Genomic DNA, 7,105 nt, shown 5'->3' on the forward strand with positions numbered 1-7,105 from the left:
TGGCTTTCACCCAGAAGGCCCGGGTTCGATTCCCGGTATGGGAAGTTTCTTTTTTATGTTAACTTTTTTTTTATAATTTCAAAATGGATTTATGCGTAAAATCTTAGGTTTTAATAAATTCGATTTCCGCAAACTATTATCCGTTATAAAAAAAACGTTGATGCAGATTTTTTAATTAGTGTCTATTCATGAAAAATTGATTTATCAAAAATATGTACCTGTGCCTCCAACATTGTCCAGTTCAAGAATAATTATGTGTTGTACAAACGTTTCCCGTGATACCGACCTAAAAATTGGCTAAGATTTGAATGATTTGAATGAATTCTCCATGAAACTTGGTGCATGCACCTTACGGAAAATTTTATTAATGTATACAAAATTTGGGGCTTCTAAAAGATTATGAAACAGCGAAATGAAATAAAAATTTATATCTTTCTAAATTACATTCTAATTGGTAGTTTTTGCATTGTAGAGTCAACATTTCAGTTAAAATTTTATTCAATTTATTTAAAAAAATTAAAGTTGAAAATTGTCATAGATAAAAAAAAAACTTGTTCAAAAGGTTAACCTCCCCGGCGGGGAATCGAACCCCGGTCTCCCGCGTGACAGGCGGGGATACTGACCACTATACTACCGAGGACTTGCTTTAAGCCAGGGGTTTTTCACCAAATGAGTTCTAGCTAAGGACAAAGGGGTAATTGGAAAATGAATTTTATTGCCCAAAAACCTCAAAAATGCGAACATATGAATTAATAATGAAAATATCATCCTTTCTGTTCTGAAGCCCTGAGTTTTCAAGGAAGGTTTGCCTTTAAAACAGAGCAAATTAAAAAAAAATAATATCATCGTAATTTTGTGTTTACTTCGAAATTTACAAGGATTTACTTTCAATTATTTAAAAAACTAAAAACGCAATACATAAAAAAAATCAGCAAAAAATGCATTCTCCCCGGCGGGGAATCGAACCCCGGTCTCCCGCGTGACAGGCGGGATACTGACCACTATACTACCGAGGACTTGTTTCAAGCTGATGATTACGCGGTACTTCAGCTCTCCTGAAGGACTGTAATTGAGAATGCCGTTATAATGTCAATAGATCGCTTTCTTTGAAATTCGTAAATACTCTGCCAGGTGAATTTTCTACAAATTAATAATAAGGATATTTATTTTTGTATATGAAAACGTACATATATCAAAGATAGTCAAAAAATGTACGTATTGTAAGCCGCCAGCCTGGACAAATATATGTATGTATATTAAAAATGGTCCAAATATAAAGATAGGTAGATCTTAGAGCTTGGACCATTCGATTTTTTTGATAGTTTTGGGTCTTTATGACACAAAAATATGCTATTTTTATAGATCTCTGTTTAAGGCTACAGATAGGGTTGCCAGACGTACTGATTTTATCAGTACAGTACTGATTTTTCAGCTCTTGTACTGATTTTATTAATTTCTTCAATCAATACGCTAATGTCGTGATTTTTTTAAATTTGTACTGATTTGATTTGATTGATTTTCAATTCAAACAAAATACTTTTTGAATTTCTTAAGGTTTTTACATAACGTTGGAGNTGATTTGATTGATTTTCAATTCAAACAAAATACTTTTTGAATTTCTTAAGGTTTTTACATAACGTTGGAGCTTCCTTAAACTGTACTTTGAAAAGTAGGAAGAAAATAATTTAATTATAGTTGACATGTTTCAGATAATGTTTGATATGACCAAGAAATTAATACAACAAAATACAATACAATTGGTTTATGGGCATATCGCCGGGTCGTTACGTACCAGTTGCGATAATATGATGGAGGTTAAATTATTTAAAAAGAGGCTGACGTTTTTTGGTTGAGTGTTGCTAGTTGTCTCGAAAATAACTTTCAGTTTAATAGCTGTGGTGTAGTGGTAAGCAGTGCGCGCTTCCACTCCGCAACACCTGGCTTCAAACCCTGGTCAAAGCAACATCGCAAAAATATAGAAAAAATGTGTTTTCTTAACAGCGGTCGTCCCTCGGCAGGCAATGGTAAACCTCCGAGTGTATTTCTGTCATGAAAAATAACTTCTCATAAAAATACAATCGCCGTTCGGAGTCGGTGTAAAACTGTAGGTCCCTCTGCTTTGTGTGACAACATCAAGGCGCACGCCACAAATCGGAGGAGAAGCTCGGCCAAAAACTAACATATGTGTAAGCGCCAATCTACTGTTATTATTATTAATAACAACAAAATTGAATATTCGAATGGATTTTGCCCATAATTTACAATTCTTATTTCACAATTTACTGAGATTGTAAAAAAGTTTTGCATAAAAGGCATAGAGTTAGAACTCTTTTTAGCGAATTCTTAGTCTTTCAAAGTTTTTGCGTAGTTGAATAAGTTANTCGAATGGATTTTGCCCATAATTTACAATTCTTATTTCACAATTTACTGAGATTGTAAAAAAGTTTTGCATAAAAGGCATAGAGTTAGAACTCTTTTTAGCGAATTCTTAGTCTTTCAAAGTTTTTGCGTAGTTGAATAAGTTAGTTTAAGCCATGAGGAAATATAGACGAAGTCCTTAAATAGTGGTACTTTTCCACAGCTTGAAAAAAATTGTATTTTTTTTCAATACCACACTCAAACGAAGCAATTGAGAGGATCTTAAGTACAAAATTTGCTTCCTGACGCAAAGAGAGAAACGGCTTCTAATAAAGATTTTTTTTAAAGTGAACTTCATATTAAAATAATTTTAAAATTAAATGTATTATTATTGCTATTCAAAAATGTCATACATATAAAATAATTTATTGGCTTTTGTATACACTCATGTTAAAATGAATAACACGTTTATTTTTTATGAACTATATTTTATCCAAATATAAAAATATTGTTAAAAACAACTACTCTGGCGTTTTAAAGTATTATCTGATACTTACATTCATAATTTTGCTTAGAATAAAAATGTACTGAAAAGTACTGATTTTTTAGCATGAGAATGTCTAACGTACTGATTTCGCGCATAAAAAATCTGGCAACCCTACTACAAGACCACTGCAGTGTCTTCAAAATGGAGCTCGCGACCATAAAAGAAACTGAACTTTGGTTTATCGACTCTTCTATTAATCTGCCTTCAACAGCCTTCCCATAGCCAATCAGATATTAGGTAACTGGAATGCCATGAAACCTCGTCAAAGAATTCGATAGAATGTAGACAAGTTTTTAACAAGCTAGCTGCAAAGTTTATTAACCAAATTGTGTGGATGCCAGGTCGTAGAGACATAAATGGTAATTGCATGGCGGGTGAGCTTGCCAGGAAGGGGAGCGCACTGTCTGACGTCAACTCCTCTCACGATGAGGGCATACCCTTATCTACCTGCAAAACATGGCTTAAGTTGCACTTCTTCGATAAGGCAAATAAAAGATGGTCGAAAGAACAGATCGTCCTACACCGACAAATCCAGCCTAGCATCGACCAAAAACGGGTTGACGTACTCATTCATCTTGACGCGTTTTTCTGTCACTGCGCTGCCCTAATAGGTGCTTGAACACGCTCATTTTATAATCATTTCTTGGGCTGCCTGGCGGACCTAAGCGAGCAGACAGGATCGAATACTTGCTCTCATGCTGTACCGTAATGGGTTCACTGAGACTAAGTGTTCATCTCTGCTCTACTGAATGCAGGCAGTCGCTTCAAGCTAACCTAACGACATGATTGATAATATTAATCAAATGTGCCACATATTTACCAGCATTAACTGTTGCATGCGGTAGAGCTTTAATAAAACTCATTCATTCGTGGCGCGATCAGTCAATTATGATAATCACTGAACCGCTGATCATCAATACCGATCAATGAACACGACTATAATGAATTGCGGGAGAATAATGAATGAAAAAAACAGGTATGGTAGTTTTATTGAAATGGCCATAGAGACGCTAAATGCTTGGCTTTGTATTATGCACTTCTCTTTGGTGAGTGTCCACATACTTATATTTGCACAGCTTACGATCGCTTTTTGATGGCCGATGACATTGAACTCCAGTCTGGCGTAATATAGTTAACTATGCATTGTGACTATGAGAGCAATCGAAAAAAAATTACATACATATTGCACATTAAAGAGAAAATTGTCATAGCTGAATGGAGTATTAAAACAGGTAGTTGAATATACTCCTTTCCATTGTGACTCGAACGTTTGCTTCATATTGCAACAGTTTTGATGTTCAAGCACTACTATACTTATGCAATTTCGTTCAACAAAGTTGCCTGTGAGGTAATGATAAACACCAAGGATCATTATCGGCTTCCACAATGCAAAATATTGATTCCTCATTAGATTCAATAGATAGCTGATCGTCATCTTTTTGATCTTCATTATTTCTCATTGCTAGTAATCTTCATCGTTAAAATTTTCATATGAATTGTCTTGCCGTTAAGTTTATTTACCGGTACACTACATATATGCACTATGCTAAGTATTATATGTATGAAAGTGTGGCCTTACTATGCCGCAGCCAAGCTACATGCATACATACAAGCTCACTATTGCATTCTATACAACCTTGTAACTGTCCATTCTACTTTTCCATTTGAGATCACCAAATATTTTGATTTGCTATCCGTTCACATTCAATCTACAAGAACTTGTTTATGTACAAATCATTTCAGCTGGGTCAGGTGCTTTGCTGGAAAAAAGTATGCTGAACGTTATTAAAGTTTTGTTCTTGGTGTGTGTATGCTTAATTAATGCTACCGATTTGTGCTAACATCGGCACTTTTTTGCAGAGAAAAAAAATCGAAATAATATATTGCAAGTACGCTAGTTGGCAATAAATTTCTCTCCAAGTGTTCTCAGCGACAATGGAAAATGTGTCACATTGATAACGGAGGATATAAATACAAACTTGTGAGTACTTGTTGCCCAAACATTCTTTCTTAATGTTTGTTCGGTCTTATGATATGCGGAATGGATCTTCTTACTTAGTGCTCCGATCAGCGATCAGATATCGATCTTAGATTTTGCCGATGATAGTACAACCACTTGTCTGGGCGGCTAAAGGAAATAAGATTCCATATCAACGTCTGCGTTCGATTGGAAATATAGAGTGCTTAAATGATGATGTTCCTGTGGAAAAATTCTTCGATTCGGCAACCATTCGTGAACAACGAGAGAAAAGGTTCGCACGAACACAATAGAAGATAGACCAAATTAAGAAGGATCTGTCTACATTAGTGATGAATAACTGGGGAAATTGGGGAAGTCTTTTGGCCTGGTCCGACAAAGTGTTGAAGCGCCAAATAATTGGAAGATAGTGAATCTCCTTGTCTAAACTCTCGGTTGGTCTCATCCGGCACACAGAGGTCCTTTCCAGTTTGGATAGAGCTGAAAGATGTGTCCGAAGACACTGGACATAGCCGTTTTAGTTTTGCGGGAACTCCAAATTTAGACATGGCATGGCTTATTCCGCGGTAATTGGCGCAAACGGCGGGGACTTTCTTCTTTTGGTTTGGACGAAGTACATTGAGATTCAATCATCGGGCATGTACTCACCAGACCAAATTCTGCGCAGAGTGCGCGAACGAGGACGCAAGAGTCGGGATTGAATATAGCCGTGCAGTTGTAACTGCAGAACCAGAAGAACGGCTATACCTCATTGCACTCTCTATTTTAAGGTATACAAATTATCTAAAACATAAAAAGCACATAATAACGATTAAAGATGATCGAAAAATAAAAATTTTAAAATAACGAATAAATTATAATTTTTTTTTAATAAAAGTCATAACGGGTACGGTTCCAGGAATTTAGACATTATATATCAATTTCATTTTATAGAATTATCACTTTTTCTTCTTTTCAGGTTCTAATTTTTTCTTGAGCTCTTATTTATTTTTTTCCAAACTCATCTCGGTATGCATTTGACCTAATTTATACCCAAGTTTCAACATTTTCTAATATGGAAAAAGTAACTCGTCGGCATAGTTTTTTTACCTGCGATTTCCATACACAAATACATTTTTAGATTTTAGCACATTCAATATTTTTTCAGTATTTACCATTGCCGCCGATCAGCTCAAATCGCCGTGCTTTCGCAGAATTGGAGCTTAACATTATTTATGGTCGGTCGAACTGGTTGATGGTAAATAAAAAAATGTATGGCTAAGTAAAAATTCTTGTTCTAACCACTTGTCAATTGTCACAATTACAAGTGCTTCAGAGGAATAGTGCAACTGCAGTTGCTAGTTATATTAAATACATGCCATGTGGGCGCTAATGCAATGTTGCAAGTATTTCAGTTTTGGTTTTTCTCATTGCTTCATTAGTCTTGCTGCATTGCTCCTTATTTTACTGCTCATTTGTGTTATTCTTTTCCGGCTGTCATCCAGTTTGTTAGTCGGCCTACTGATTGCTTCGATCTGCCTCTGATCGCCTCTTTATTACTAAGTATGTTAGTGTGTGCTTGTTTTCCATAACTGCAGAATTGTATTGTGCGTATGTCTCTTGGTTTTCCTGTGGTCACCTGCTCTTAAAATGGTTCAAATATGTAGGTCAGCTCCATTTGCGGACTCGTTTAATTTCACAAGTGATATGTTGCAATGGCCATAGATAATATTTAGAACGCGTTCGTGTTGGCCGCTCATCTGTGATTGATATGTGTCGAGTAATGCGAAAAATCTAGTACGCGAACTAAGCGATATCAGCATTTGGCCTAAAAAAGTAAAAAAGGAAGATCGATTCAAACAGCCTTGCACGAAGTAGTTGGGCGTATTGAACAAGCGCTAAAAATGTCAATCCACTCAGCCATGGTTGCAGTAGGATTAGATCTATTGATTATTTATTGTGTACAAAAAAATATATGTAAATAGATCTTTGAGAATCGCTGAAGTAAAGAAACCGTCTACGGCTGTTACGCCTCAGTATGGGGTTCCATCTAAATTGATATGAAACCTCGCGTACATATTATGTACGCAGATGACTTAGTCATCCCGGTCGTATGGTAAGTTTAACTCGCCGGTCAATGATATACTAGAATCTGCCCTCAATAACCACCTGGAAAGCTGGGTACAAAGGACACGAACTGGGGGTTAGTTCCGCCAAAACCGAACACATTCTGTCCACGAAGC

The 7,105-nt window shown here is 36.0% G+C and overlaps 2 non-coding genes across 2 annotated transcripts; both read right to left on the minus strand.

Moving 5' to 3' along the window:
- Window positions 1-568: 568 nt before the first annotated feature.
- Window positions 569-640, minus strand: TRNAD-GUC (transfer RNA aspartic acid (anticodon GUC)). The gene has a single exon. It is a non-coding gene; the product is annotated as a tRNA-Asp (tRNA).
- Window positions 641-945: 305 nt separating this feature from the next.
- On the minus strand, window positions 946-1,016 carry TRNAD-GUC (transfer RNA aspartic acid (anticodon GUC)). The gene has a single exon. It is a non-coding gene; the product is annotated as a tRNA-Asp (tRNA).
- Between the last annotated feature and the right edge of the window lie 6,089 nt (window positions 1,017-7,105).

The sequence above is a fragment of the Rhagoletis zephyria genome, unplaced genomic scaffold, assembly GCF_001687245.7.
Source record: "Rhagoletis zephyria isolate East Lansing unplaced genomic scaffold, Rhagoletis_zephyria_1.1 Rzeph_scaffold_16966, whole genome shotgun sequence".
In the NCBI taxonomy this organism is placed as follows: domain Eukaryota; kingdom Metazoa; phylum Arthropoda; class Insecta; order Diptera; family Tephritidae; genus Rhagoletis; species Rhagoletis zephyria.